This window comes from Bombus flavifrons, chromosome 12 (assembly GCF_040668555.2).
Source record: "Bombus flavifrons isolate JBK064 chromosome 12, iyBomFlav1_principal, whole genome shotgun sequence".
NCBI classification, from domain to species: Eukaryota; Metazoa; Arthropoda; class Insecta; order Hymenoptera; family Apidae; genus Bombus; species Bombus flavifrons.
The window spans coordinates 12,443,471-12,458,792 of NC_138453.1; the positions used below are offsets into that span (position 1 = coordinate 12,443,471).

At 43.1% G+C, this 15,322-nt stretch overlaps 1 protein-coding gene across 3 annotated transcripts in view; it reads right to left on the reverse strand.

Annotated features, from left to right (window-relative positions):
* LOC138185648 (uncharacterized) overlaps positions 1-15,322 on the reverse strand; it is a 130,218-nt gene that overhangs the window by 63,089 nt on the left and 51,807 nt on the right. The window contains exon 1 of one of the 3 annotated variants that reach the window (XM_069124767.1): positions 6,904-6,993. The exons of the other annotated variants lie outside the window; for them this stretch is intronic. The gene's annotated coding sequence lies outside the window, so the exon portion shown is untranslated. Of the gene's footprint in view, positions 1-6,903; positions 6,994-15,322 lie in introns of those variants that run through there. 3 annotated transcript variants of the gene reach the window in all.

Below are 15,322 nucleotides of genomic sequence, written 5' to 3' on the forward strand. Positions count from 1 at the left end.
TAACTGTAAGAGTCGCATAAATCTGTAAGAGGCAGCACTACGTCACTCGAACACGTTAATTATTCTTTTCACGTTGAATTTCTAAGAAACCCTATATTGGATACGTGATACGACAAGAGGCAGCTATACGGGGGAAAAAGATTAATTTCCACGTAACAAAATAAATCCTCCGATACGTGACATTAATGACTCAGCCCTGTTCCGTGCAGTTTAATCGCTCAAAGGGTTACCGAATCTACGATAAAATATTTCCGATGCATCAATTTCGAGAAAAGTTTTAGGTCGTACTACCAGGTGCTCGAAATCAACGCGAAATTTATCGTGGCGTGCGGCCATTATTGTCACACACGTGTTCGCTAATAAGGAACGAAATGGACTCGACCGCGTCGAACCAGCCGGAAACGATCTTCAACGAGTCGTCGAGTATTAAAATCCAAGAGAAACGTAACTCGTTATTTGTAATGTCCGATTCGAGATCCGAGGAATAAAATAATTATTCAGAGAATACTGATACAACGCGAAACAAACATCAATATCCGACGTTGTCGATCTACGATAAAGTCGCTATGAAAAATTACGAATTGATTGCCTTCCACGCTTAAAATTATATTTTTCCAGTAAATGAAACTTTAAAGATTTTATCACTTAACATGCTTCAGAGACAAGATTGGTTTTAGACGTTCAAACGATATCTTTTCCACGAGACAGATCGATAGAACTCGATTCGCGATTAAATAAAGCGGTTTACAAAGAAACCGCAAGCGACGAGAAAAGTCGAGTTAATTATCCGGTACTTAGGGACTCTCGATGACTCGGAGCACGCTCTGTCGTCGCGAATCGCTTTTGCAAATGTTCGAGCCGAGCTATCAAACCCTAACGAAACGTAATTACCTGGTTGCAATAATTTTCTATATTCTCTCTTGTACCGTGAAGAGATTGCTCGCGATCGGCTCGTCGTCGGTACTCGCAGAATCCAGCTTCAGTCGCGAAAAACAGCCTCTGAAGTTTTATTTCTTACTTTTTCTCTTCTTCTTCCTGGCAAAAAGAATTTCCATGATTCGCGAGTATATCGGCGATCTGTCTCGAAACAGATACATTAATATTCCACGATCTCATTGATATCACAGAAGACAAAACCGTCGAAACAAAGCGACTCATTTTCCTCGTCGCATGCAAAGCGAAACGAAACATTGTTTCGCTCTCACGTGACAAATAATCATTAGGAATTCTAATTCAAGGCGATATATACGTCGACGTTATGGCTAAGTTCGGATCAATTTATCTTCATACGACTACCATCACCGCCACTTTTCCAAACAACGTTTCGCGTTTCTCATGGAAAATCGCGGGAGATGAAACGCGGCAGCCACTTGTTCGTCGTTACGGTCGTTTGCCGTAACGTACTCGAGCTCGGAATTCTGACGTGACGCATAATGCAGAATGCATTCCATTCAAACGTACATATATGCAACTTTGTATGCGTGTCCGTACGTCAACGTTCCGCTGGCTGTCTCGCTCGCTGAAATGTAGTCTTAATGGTGTTACCATTCGGCATACCGGATTATGATTTAGATCATTGTTCATAAATCCATCGCGTTGTCAACGAACGAGCTACGTCCTTTTTTATTTTATTTCCCAAATTCTAGAGATTCGAGATTTTGCAGCTCCGAATAATTATCGCAATGGAGATTCTTCGACGCGAGTTGTTGCGTTTTTAAAAGAAATATTACGATTAGCAAGAGCCTTCGGCAAGGATAAGAGCGTCGGTTTCTTCGTAAGAACGGTTTCGAGAATAAGTTATTTCGTTCGCATAGATTTGCGGTCACTCGAGAAGATCTTCGTGCATCCCATTTAAGCGAGATGTTGAGCTTTTTGGCAAGCTAGGAATAGCTCCGAATGCGTTTTTAGACGGTTGCTGTTATAGGGCGCTTGCGAGGATTTAAAATTAAAATGCGAATTCCAATTTTTCTCGTAGTAATATTTTGAGGTTTATATTTTAAAATATTTTAGTTGCACGTGACATCTGCTACTCTGCATTTATAATTTATTTCTCTAATAAAATGCTCATGAAATATGAAATAGTTGCTCCGGCTTTTTAAATAAATTCATGCTTACGAGAACATAAAATTGAAACAAAATTTCTTTTGCCACTGTACCTTATATATTTTACTATAAATTTACATTCGAAGAACTTTATTCGTTCGCGTATCGAATTTTCCACTTCTTTTAACGAACTGTCTCCGAATGAGTTACCGTTTTTCTTTTCCAATTTACTCCGGATGAAATCAGTTTCTTCTTTCCCAAATTCTCACGCATTTTTACAAGAACGTAAAGTTGGAATTCGCTCAGCTATTCTCCCTTTTGCAAAAATTGATTTAAGAAAGTTGATATCTGTGACATCCGTTGCTTATGGTAGCCTTGCAAAATTGTTCTATCCACGAAACTATTGGCAAAAGATGTGGGTCAGGAAGAGCGGTGGAATTTTTTAACCGAGCGCCGCATCGAATTACATTACACGCTGAAAGCATATAATTTTAGGTTAATGCAAAAGTTCTGTCATCTTTTTGGGCTAAAAGGGCACTGTGAATCTGTACGCGCGAAGGTGCAATATCGCGCAGAAAATTGCATTAACAGTGCAGAACGTGTCTCGACCTACTGTCGCGTCGGCCGTGTTTCCAAGTGACAGTCATTGAACGCTTATTACATATTCACACAACACTGTATCACCTCGTCGAAACGATCGTTTTCCTTGATTCGACGTACGCGTATGCTTATTGTTAGTCCCGTAGCTCATCGTCGAGTAGGCTATTATTATTTTTCTACCATAGCTGAGCTTCTAATACGATGTTATTTATAGAAAGACCGGATACTATCATCGTAATTCGAAGCGAAGAACAACTTCTCGATGGCACTTTTACACTTTTCGCTCCGTGGAAATAGTTGGTTTCGACAGAACTGCATCCACGACGGAATTGTAACGGCACGGCGAGGTAGTACGTTCAATGATCGTTCGTAAAACGGATTCCGCGTCTCTTCTCACGGACGGCAGACGCTTGCACGGTTGATTTGTAAAAGAAGCGTTTGCGAAAAAGCCCGACAACGTCCGGAACCGTATGAAACCGTTCTTCTTTTGCCCGCGCTTTTATCAGCGTCGAACGTACGCTAGATAACATCCTCGTAAATATATGCGTGTACACTATACGCTCTTCTCCCGTGCATATGCACCGCCGGAAGAACGCGCAAGAGACCCGTTGTTGCAACCATCGATCGCAAAAGTTATGTAATGAGTCTTCGCGAAAACTAGGTTATTCGAGTGCTTCTACCCCTCGTCGACACGCACTTCAACCCTTCAAAAACCTCGTACGTGCAAAATTCCATCCCCATCGCATTTAATACGCAATTCTTTCTTATTCTTGCCTCGATTTCGCCCTAGTATCGTTCCGTATTCGTAAACGTGGATCTTTCTTTTTCAAGTTGTTTCGTTCCAGTTGTTCGAGAGAACTTGAGAAAAAAATGTTCGAGAGAGACGCGTTTCTACGTGATTGGTGCAAAACGAAGGGTCGTTTCCATAGAGAATCGGAGAATTTGAGACGAGGATGATTCGTCCTAAATCTTGCGACACTCGAAGAGTTTATTCACAGATAATAATCCTTAAAGAGCCGGAGTCGCAGGTGCGATTAGCTAGATTTATTTCAGCTCGCATAAGTACATAAGTACGGAAAGGGATACGCGAATCGACCGATACTGCTCCCAGTTTGACCGGTAGTTTATGATCCGGAGGGAACGATATTAGGACTCGAGGATTAATTTTGCAGTTGCAAACTCCCTAAACTAGAGGGTGCGATACATTTACTTGTATTGCTTACCCCGAACGTTATGCGGCTACACCGAAATCTGGGTTATCGAGTTGGAGTTGTTGAATTTCCTCCAAAGGCAGTCGTGCCTCTCGTCAGCACATTTTGATAGTTTCTTTGCTCGCACAAAGGTCAAAACTGCAGGAAATCCCCGAATTAACGTAAAACGCAAAACGCAAAAGTCGCGAATAACCAAAAGAATTACATAAATGGAATGTCGTTTTCGATAAAATATGCACTTTCGTTGAATATCATTCGGAAATAACGTCATTTCTCCTCTTCTTTGCATCGAAAAAATATACCGCTTTTACTACAACTATATGTCACAGAAGTATGTCACAACCGTTATTCGTTTTTACTGTATCCTCTACGGCTTTCGTATTTCTTCTTACCTCTTTTTTTCCTTCTGTCTCCTCTAACACGCAACACGCGTTATCAAATTTCAAGCCATTACACGCGATGCAATTAAATCGAAAATCTCTCTACCGTTCGAAAGTTCACGTTCGGTATGCTCCGAGTTGCTCGTTTTACGGATTTAACCAAACGAATTGAAGCTCGGTTCGGAACGAAACAGAAACGATCGGGGGGAAAACAGCCCGAGAGAAAATCGAGGCCGTTTAAAGGCATGACTACGATTGGCCACGACGTAGCGTGCCAATTAAATTTTATTATGATAATCGAGTCCGCGTCGGTGGCGGCGGATCTTCAAAACGTTGCATCTGGAAGCAGCCGCGGGCTGCGAACGGGGCCGCTTCCTCTTTCATCCAGAAACTAGCTACATAGGTCGGCTCGATTAGCGCTCCAGGGAACCAACTTTGAAAATCCGTCCAGCTCGATAACTTCTCTCTTTCTTTCCCCCCTCTCCCTCTCTACCTTTTTCTCATTCAACGAGCAAACTTTTCGTAGGAATCATCACCACCAGGAACCACAAACGTACGAGTGAAATAAAACGACAAAGCAAAAGGAGACAAAAAAGAACAGCGTCCAAGAGGCTAAAGCAATCTCATCGAGAGAAGAAGGATCGACGCATAGTTTTAACGAGCACGTGAGATACGTAATATTCGAGATCGATGTCATTACCGCGGATGAATAATGGAACGCGTGCAAATGCGTTTCGAAATCGGCGCTACTCGCGCGCTGTACGGATTTCGCGATCGTACCTTCGCAGCTTCGCCGATGATAATCTTAATGAAAGGCGAAAGGAGAAATTGGAAAAAATCGATACGTGTTTTATATCGTTACGTACTTCCTGGAACTTGGCGTTTTAGTTCACACGTTGAAAAGTACCTCGCTGTTTCGATATCGGAACGAAGAAAATTTCAATAAACGTATTAAACTCTGAAATAAATGTTTTCCTTTACTTCTATAGGCATCTCAGAAAATAAAAAGACAGAGGATCGTGTTCGTTTCAACGTACGCAGCGAGATCCACTCGCTAAAAACCCTTACCGCGATCCAATTATCATTCCGCCAATCAGCCCCGCGAGAAGGATATACGTACTACCTTCGCGCCAGTAAAATTCAAAATTACTATTCCCCGGGTAACTTCCTCGGACGTGGAGGTAGTAAAGGAGAGGACAATAAAAAGAACGATAAAAATTCCGCAAAAATCTTGCTCCTTAAACGGGGTCGCCCGGTTGAAATCCGACAGGCTGGCCGGCCTGCCAGGCTGTGCGCACGATCCACCGACAAAATAATAAAAGTTTCACGAAAAATCTACATTCGAACGGGGTTAAGGCCGCGAGCTCACCGGTTACGACTCTCGGGACACCCGTTAGAATATCGCGAAGAAAAATGACATAAGACATCCCTGTTCCGACTCGGGCGCCATATGACCGTCTCTGTCGCAAGCTCTTCCCCTCTGCCGGTTCTCCTTCCCCCACTACCGGCCGCCGATATCCTACTACCGTCATTCCTTGCCCTCTCCTCCAAGCCAGCTAAGCCCCCTGCCCGCACCCACTCACCCACCCACTTACACCCCCGCACTTTCACGCACACCACACATAGAACCAGCGTCGTCAACACTACTACGCGCCAACGTCGACCGTATCGCCCGTACTACTACCACTACTACTGCCACCACTTCCACCAATCCAGTGACCAACGCTAATTGCAGTCAGCTCATCATCGTTTTCCGTAAGCATAGGATAGTCGGTGCTGAAAGAAAGGAGCATAGGCGACGCGAAAAAGCAGGACGAGCCGAAAGAGCGGAGAAAGATAAAGATAAAGGAAAGGAAAGGAAAGGTCGGAGAAACAGGGACGGAGATAGGAGGAAGAATATCGCAGGAGGAAAGAGAGGGAAAGGAGGAAAAGGGGGCCAATTACGCGAGGCTAGAGAATAGAAGACGGAAGAGAGAAGAGAGTAGTAGAGCTTGGAAGCATAGCTTAGCGTGGACCGACACGGCATATCCATAGACATATACACTGTGTCTATGGGCATATCGACGAGATCCGAGAGCGGCCGAGCACGACCGAGCCGGGCCGACTCGGACCCTGCGCGCTCAACCCAAACCGGAGGAAGCATAGTTGCATTTAAACTGCCATCCCACTGAGGTCTCTCTTCCGTAGTGTTGGAGTAGTCTGCGCTGGCTGGGCCAGCCGCACTCGACGAGTACGTGTCGCGTACCTTGCACCGTTCACCCGCACTCTCTTGCACCATATAACCGGACACTCTCTCGCGTGTGACACTTGCTTCTGTCTGTCGCGCTCACCCTCTCGTACGCTTCTCGTCTCGTCTCGTCTCGTTTCGTCTCGTCTCGTCTCGTCTTGCCTCGCCTCCTCTCCGCTTTGTTTCGGGGAAAACGTGCGTCGGCTGGATTCTCAACTTGCAAGAAAGAAAAAGGGTTTTCGTACGAGGAACGGACCCGAGCGTTTTCACGCCGAGTTCCTTCTCTATCAAGACTCGTGTGCATCCTGCTGATTCAAGAATGAAAAACTTGGGAATCGAGAAAGGAGAAGAAAGAAAAAAGGAAAGGGGGACGGCGGTATCGGTCGTCGAGTATCGAGATCGAAACGTTTCCGGAATAATAGCGTTCAGTCGCGATTTTCACCAATTCGACTACATGGCCAGAATCTCGTGGAAATCCAATCGTGTCTACGGTGTCTGGAATAATCTTCTTTGTCTTGTTCGTGTCCGAGGAAACTCCAAGTTGATTCAGTTGAGTGGACTAGCCGGGACTGTCAAAGTTGCGCCTCGGAGTCAGCTGCTTCCGTTACGTCGAGCCGCAGACCCGTGTCTATAGGATGTGCTCGAAACGCGCATCGAGGTCTTCGTTTCTCTTTCAAGCGATTTCGACCGATCTTCGGTGAAAAAGAAAGAGACGTTGTACTTCTCGGGCATCGAACAAATAAATACGAATGGGCAGATTTCGGAAAACGGTCGGGAAAGTAGACGTTGCCGTTTCACATTTTCGTGTTCCCTTTGTCCAACTCGGTAGTAACTTGTTAGCCGGGCGCCTTGAAATTTTAAACTCCGCCGCTCGTCGAAGAAAGAGAGAGCCTGCTCGTTTTTCCTCCGTGAATCCCGACAGCTTTTCGCGTTCCCACCCGATCAGCGAGAATAACTTGTTGACTTTTCTCTCGCGAGGGCAACCGCGACTTTTTCGTCTGTATCGCACCAATCGAATTTAAATTTCTACAACGATAATATAATAATAACAACGATAATATTTTCCAAGAACTCGCGCTGAATCTGCTTCGACGCAAGCCATCGTGTTCTTTATTTCCGCAAAGATTCTTCGATTTGCTCGCAACGCTGTATGCATGTTACGCGGGGCCACGTCGATCAATAAAACACGGCTATTTCGATCCGTGAATTACGTAATTTCCCGAATTTCCCTAGCCAATCCTCGCTGCTCTTCTTTGTCATTGTGCTAACGAATTTTTCATGTTTCTAACGAACAGAAAGCAAACGAGACGCAAATAGCATCGGAATTTACCGTAGCCGCCTTCACCGCTGTGCTATTCTTCTCGTTCAATTTCATCGCCGGTTTCTTTCTCGCAATTTTCGCAAGAGAACGCACAGAGAACCCATTATGCCACTACGGTAGTCGTCGACTTGAAATTATCGATTCCATCGAAAACGTTTCTTTCGCTTGTACTTCTCGCTCACCACCTCGCTCGCCAAGAACGCTTTATCAGTTAATTAGCCGAGTTAATCAGTGTCGTTTCAAAAACAGAGGGGCAACGAATTTTTCGGGAATCTGTTTCGAGATTTATCGTCACTTTCGATGTTCTTGTGATTTTTCGTCGAACGCGTTCGACCGATATTTTCCAACGCTTCGACGTTGGTAATTGGACGTGGAAATCACGTATGACGTAAGATTTCATCGAGTATTCATCGGTGTGGAACAAACAGGAAGATTCGAGGCGAGAATTTCTTACGAGCTTGGTTTTACAATGCATTTTTCCCGTTCTCCACGACGATTGGTCCATACGAAAGGTATCGAAACGCTGTTGCTACGTGCTCCGATGGGGGCCACCTTTAAAGCCGATATCACGGAACGAAGTACATACTTACTTGCTATGACCAGGCGAAATGCTTAAAAGTCCGAGACCGATGATCTCGATAATCTTCTACGATTTCTGTGCAAGTTCCAACATTCTCGATCGAAAGACACTCTTCGTTCCACTTTTGACCTTTCCCAGCCGATCGATCGGTCTCTGCGATTTCAAGACCTAACCTGCTCTTTCCTGCGAACCATTCTTCGTTTCTCCATTCGTATTTTAACGAATTCTAATCGTTTCTCGCCGAAATGACGACCCTCGTCGAGAAGACGATATCCTTCGACCGATGAAACGGACGGAAATGTTAATCGCCAACAGATTGGAAAATATTCGAAAATCGAGAGAGCTGACGCGACGACCATAGCCCCCAAAGTGTCGTGTATCGTGCGAGGTTCGTTTCAGAATGATTCCTTTTCTTCCGTTCCATTCGCACTCGTAAGCGCGAATTATCGGCACGAGGCCAAACTCGCGCCCCTTTTTCGCGCCTCTGACATTTAGTACGACGTTGTGCCAGCTTTGCCAGTCTCTTTACGTTTCTCAAAATCGTCGCCTCTCGATATTAATACATCGTCGGAAATCGGTCCGATATCGACGTCGAAGAGAACATAAATGAATAAGGAACCGCGCGGATTAAAGCGAATAGTTTCAAAGAAAGATGAATCGATGTGCGGTGCTGGAGTTAAAAGCGACATCGTTCGGTGGATGGCGCGCCGACAAATTGTAATTCCGATTCGCAGCTTCTGCAGTTGTCGGTTGATACCCGGTTCCGTGTCGCGGGCTCGTTACTAGCGACCAAAAGGTAATTTCTTACTCGGCGTAATAACACGTTCCTGTGTACACACATCGTCGGCCACTTTTCCGCAACTATTAGCCCAATTAGCTCGGACCAGCTTCACCGTCAACTGTTGCACGCGAGTTCTAACAACGAATCGACGGAATTGGACGCGGCAACTGCCTATCGATCAATTAGCCATTTCGTCGCAACTTTGCCCTTCCGTTTTTGAAAATCTCATTAATCGGGGACGGATAATTTTTCGATGGTTCGCAGCAATTTCTAACTTGGATTTTCTGGCCTGGAGACGCGCTTAATCGTCGCGTCTGTTCCACGTTGGCGAGCTTTTATCGATCAAAAACGATCTCGCCTGTAATTCATCGTTTAGAAATTTCCAAGTATTTGTACGAACGTCCCTCGGGTTTTATATTTACATTCTTCGTTTCTATTGTCTTGACATATTTCGTAGCTTTAGCAGGATATTTTGGTGCGAAACAGCTCGTTTTAAGAGACTTCTTTCAAGAGAAAGTAAGTAGTTAATTAGTTCGTGATAATTAAAAAAACTCGTTTCTTCCTTAATGTCGGTTGTGGCTTGCCGATTTCTAAATAGTCAGTAGCTAATTTCTAATCTCTTAACTTCAGGTTCCTTAGACGCGAAATAATTCGTTTTATGAAACGAAAATATTTTTTACTTCGTATCGTTTCGAACCTGTCGATTCGCTAGCCTAATTCTTTATTTTCCATCGATTAAATCGAAGAATAATAAAAAACATTTGCCTCCGTCAATTAAAACAGGTATTCATCTAAATTCATTCTCCCCCGACGCTTTATCCAATTTTAACTTCGATCCTTTTAACTCCGACAATATCGAAAAACGATTAAAATCTTTCGATGAAAATCTTTCCAAAGCGAGGCTCTTCTTTCGTTTTCTTTTTCCTTTTTTCTTTTCTTTTCTTTTTTTTTTTTTTTCTTGTTCGAAAATGGTCTCTCGATACTCGGCGCAGGCCGAGAGAATTCGTCTGCTCTGTGAGAAAATGAATAGAATCGATCGATCCGAGAAAGGGAGTAGTAAATTCACGTGAGTGATCGGGAAGGATTGATGAGAACGGTTCTTTCCAAGAGCGAGGAACAGACGACGAGCATCGTTTTTCACGTTGGACGAAATCGGTGAGTAGAAAACAAATCATTTTTATCGACAATTTACACCCTGCTTTTCTTTTTCTTTCTGTTCGTCTGTCTCTTTACGTGGTAGAGTTTAGACGCAACAGGGTCACATGTGACGCCATGCGATCCCTATGGATGTACTCCAGAAGGGACTCTACTCTAGTTCTGGGAACCGATAGACTTGATAAAATGTCTCTGCGTATACGAAGGCGGAGACGTTAAAGAGACACGAGGACATAAAAGAAACAGAGATAGGATACGTTGTTGAATAATACATGCCATTATATCATCGACGAAAACAAAGTGAAACAACACAGAAGTTACATCTTTTAATGTCGCTATTGTCGGCATCAGAGGAATAGATGGGATAAATAAATTTTTGTAAAACTAACTTTCTTTAAACCACTCTTGCCACGAACTTCCCTTCGATACGACTGTCGATCTGATGCGTTTTTCGTATAGGCAAAAGGATAGTATTCGACGACGATTCTATAGTCTATTCTACAAATGTTACTATTTGCTATGGACTGTACAATCCGAGATGAGCGAAGTACGTGATACGGCGATAATTGATACAGCGCTACGCTTAACCGTATACGCAACGATCAGGTCGTTTATTCGCATTTGGATCGACCGCACGACCGTTTGAAAAATCTTGTTCGACGATAAATAATGCTCAACGTGTCGCTGCCTAACTGTAAAAATACCTGGCAATATCATCGGGACAGAAAGCAACAAGAGACCAAACGTTTCATCGGTGCTCGTACTGCCCGGCCATAACCGCGTGTGTCGCGTTCGCTGCCAAATATTAGCTAGCGAAGCGGCACGTATACGCGATGCATTATCGCGGACACGTGACACGGGGGTGAGATCGTTGGTGCGGGGGCGGAAGATCGATAAATGCAGATAGACGCGAGTCGCTGAATCCTGCTCGTTCGAACGAACCGTGTCGGCCGTTACGAGGAAATTACACGACGCTTGCCGAGCAAGCTTGCAAGCTTCGATATATACATACTGGAAATTATTTGGCGCGAGATCCGTGGCAATCCGCTCTGCGTGAATGTAAAGAGCCTAAGAAGAGCACTTCCTGTTTCCTTCCCAGTCTCCCTAATTGTATACCTGCACTCCCGTTTAAAAGTACGAGAATTTGCTCGATTATGGCAAACGATAATTTACATTCCAAAACGAGATACGATAAAAAATGGCAAGTGTTCTCATACTTTTGCACGGAGGTGTATATCCCTCTCTCTCTCTCTCTCTCTATATATATATATATATATATGCGCGTAGATGTTCTTCGTGGCAGTTATAATTGCGTCGTTCCAAGGCTTCGAAACGCAAAACACTTCCCGGAAAATTGAATCGACGCGCGCGCGAGCTTCACTGGTAAATAGATTTCATCTTTCTCCATCGCTGTTCAGAATTTTTTTTCTCTTAATTCTTCCGATGCCAGCTCTCTTCCTTATCCTTTTCCTTTTCCCCTTTTTCCCTCTTGTTTCGAGGATGGCCGAAGTGGGAAAAGCGGGGAGACGGAGACGAAGGGAATCCAATTTGTACGGATTGCTAAATGTCTCGCCGGTTGCATTCGATGCAAACACCGGGGGTCAGCATAATCTCGGCAAAGTAACAGAGATTAGAGCTGAAAGGCTCGATTATCTGATGTCTCACTCCTACTCCCTGATCTGCATACTAGTCTTTCTAGGCAGATTTTTATCGCCACTCACTGGAATTCGATCTAGTTATCGGATCCAATCATTGGCCGAGCACGATCTCGATATCCTTTAGATAGAAATCGATGGAGATTCAGTGAAATAAGACCGGTTTTTAGAGACTATCGCTTACCGCGACCAAAGGTGTCGAATTGGTTCTTTGATCTTTCAACTTTCTTCGCAATTGGTACGAGGTTAATTATTCCCATTCTTTGCTGGATACTACTATGAAAAGCGTAGCAACTGCTTTGCCACGAAAAAAAAAAACCGAAAACCTGTTTAGCGGAGGAAAGTCGGGAGTGATATCGGTATCTGACGATCGTCCGCCACGTTTGTTTTCAGTCGGAAGACGAACGAGCGATATTGTGGCGAGCGTACGACATCTCGAGTTGTTAAGAAGAGGCGTTAGCGTTTGGTTTTAGACCAACCTGTATATTAAATCGAGACATAACTTGGGAAACTTTAGAATCATTTGAAAAGTTCGTCTAATAGATTAATCGTGTTGCGTCGAAAAAGGATGAAAAATGTCACCGTCTACGTCGAGTTTATTTATAATTTCTACGGAAACGTTTCTAGAGATATGGATATCATACGCTGTCGTGAAATCATTTACCTTCGTTCGTTTCTTGGAGAGAGGAACGGAGATACGTCCGACGTGTTATTTTTCTTCTCCAAATGAGAAATCTAGTTTCGCGTGCTGCGAGGTAACGGATATTTGCTTCGAGCGAGCTGAACCTTCTGTCTAAAACGAAGGATAAAGACGTTGCATGGGCAGATTTTATTTAAACAGTGAAAAGGTCGAATCAACCTTGCAAACAAGCCCTCTCGGAACTCTTTAACATCGCTAGATTTCATAAACATGTTACAGTCCTATCACAGTATTCTTTGATCGCGTGTAATATCAATCTATTTCTGCTTCTATTTCCTTGGATTTTATTATCTCGTATCATCAATTATATATTTAGTAGTAGAATCGAGATAACAATTTCGATAAGTTTCTATAGTTTTTTTTCAGTTATTCTTTGTACATTTCTATAGTTTCGATGAATAATTTGGCGAATCGGCAAAAAGGGCGAACGATTAAACTATAAAATTATTCGATATATTTCAAGCATCCTTCAAATAGTTGGACAGTAAAATGAACAGAATAACTTTCGACGAGTTGAAATTTCGAGCGCTCGGACTATTCGAGGGTTGCTCTATGCTCGATCCTGGCACAGAAACTCGCGCATTCTAAATCGAAACTTTATTTTCACCGAACAAGATTCTTTCATTGAAACTTCACAAGCGTATGATCTTCAGCCTTCAAAGTCAGATTACGCGTCCGTATTTCACCGAAGAAAAATGCAATTACTTCGAGATGCATCCGTTCGTCGAAGATGGGCAATTCGATCGAATCGCGATCGTAATTATTACGATGTAATTAATATTTACAAATCTACGGTCTGGTGAAGATATTAGTTTATAATCGATCGTGACATCGATGTTTCGGTTTTCTCGTTAATTAAAATTTTTAAAATCTAAATTAAATTTCGAACGACTATCTCAAAATTATCTGAGCAGCTAACAAGCGATTAGAGGTTTCCAAGCAATCATTATTATTATCGTTATTATATGAGTAGAATCCGATAATAAGCCGAATAAAATACAAAAATGCAATAATAAATACGATAAGAAAAGAATCGAAGAATGAAAAAAAGTAAAGCAAGAAAAAGGAGAAAAGAAACGGGACAAAGACCATGAAGAAGTAGATATCACATGATAAGAAAGTATTGTAGGGCTCCATTTATTATTATTAGTGAATAAACAAGCGAATAAACATATAAATAAATATATACATAAATAGTCATAATCATAGCCTGCGTTTCAAATGTGGTTAAGTGGCTAGAGGAAAGAGGTCGACGTTTTCAGCGTATCGATTTTCTACTTTAGTAATTCTACTTAATGAATTTCGCAAATTATAGCATGTTCCGTCGATCGATGACAGATTTCTTTATTCCAAAAGAGACGCGCAATTTATTATTTTACCATTAATGACTCTAAATAAAAACGAATAGTATGTTACGATCCTACGGTTCCCGAGAGTAGACAGGAGGATATCGTCCGAAATAGGAAGCTGGCTGTGATCGTATAGAGATGATAGAGATGACACTGTAATATGTAACATACAAGCAGCACACGTAGGAAATCCGTGTTGGAAAAACAAATTATGCGAAACCGTGGGTTTGTTCCAAAAACGAAGGCGGGGAGATGACGCCGAAGAAACGGAAAGCGCCGAGAAAGGGGAGGAAAAGGAGTGGATCGTAAATTCGACGGTGCACCAAATCGTTCGTGGGAAGGAATGTCAGGTTCGAGATACTCTGACCCCATGACCTTAATGGTGGTGTACGCCATGGCGGTCGGGCGGGCATGCGCAGCCACGATCTAAAAGAAAATGAGGATCGTGCAAAAGCTGCCGCGTGCTTCGTCGTTCTCTCTCAACGCCAACGGTATTCTAACTTTACGAAAATGATCAAAAACGATACAAACGCGAAAGAATAACGGAGAGAGAACGTCGTAACCGAATATCGAGTATCGAAAAATGCTTTTAGAGGCAACGATCGTTTGCATCTTCTCGTTGCAACAGGCGAATGATCCTTCGACGAGCAAATCGAACTGCCGTTTAAGATCGAATCGCTCTTCGGATCGTACAACTTTCCACTTTCGATTCTCTTCGTTCATCGATTCATTTGCTTTTATTATGACGGCTTAGAGGCGAATCAGCAGAACATGCAAAGCATCTACAAGCTTCTATCCTTGACAAAAAAATAAATAAATCGATCGATTCTCTGTATATATGTGATCGTTTCTTGCAGGAAATCAAATATGCTAATGGATGTACGAATGCGTACGAGGTCGTACGATACGTACAATGATATATACGGATGATTTTTGGTCTAATCTTCTCTTCTCATTAAATATTCTATTTTACCCAAATTTAAGAAGAACAACGTCTCTGCTCCCTCCTTCAAGATCCCGTGCTACATATATTTAAAAAAAAAGAGTTTACAGAGTGGAAAATAGATTGTAACTTCTTTTCTAACAATCAAAAAAGTCGTGGAACTTTAATACGAATTTGGAGGAATAGCCTCCCCTTAAAGGTAGCAGAGGCGGACGAACGAAGGGATTTAGAAGGATAGGTCAGCATGACGGAGGAGGTTGGTAACGCGGACGCGCCCCCAGAGAAGATTGGCAATTTTCGCAAAATTAAGCGAATTGAATCGAATTATGTCGAGCCGATGACGTCAGCCTTGTAACTCGCTGAATTGGCCAGAAATG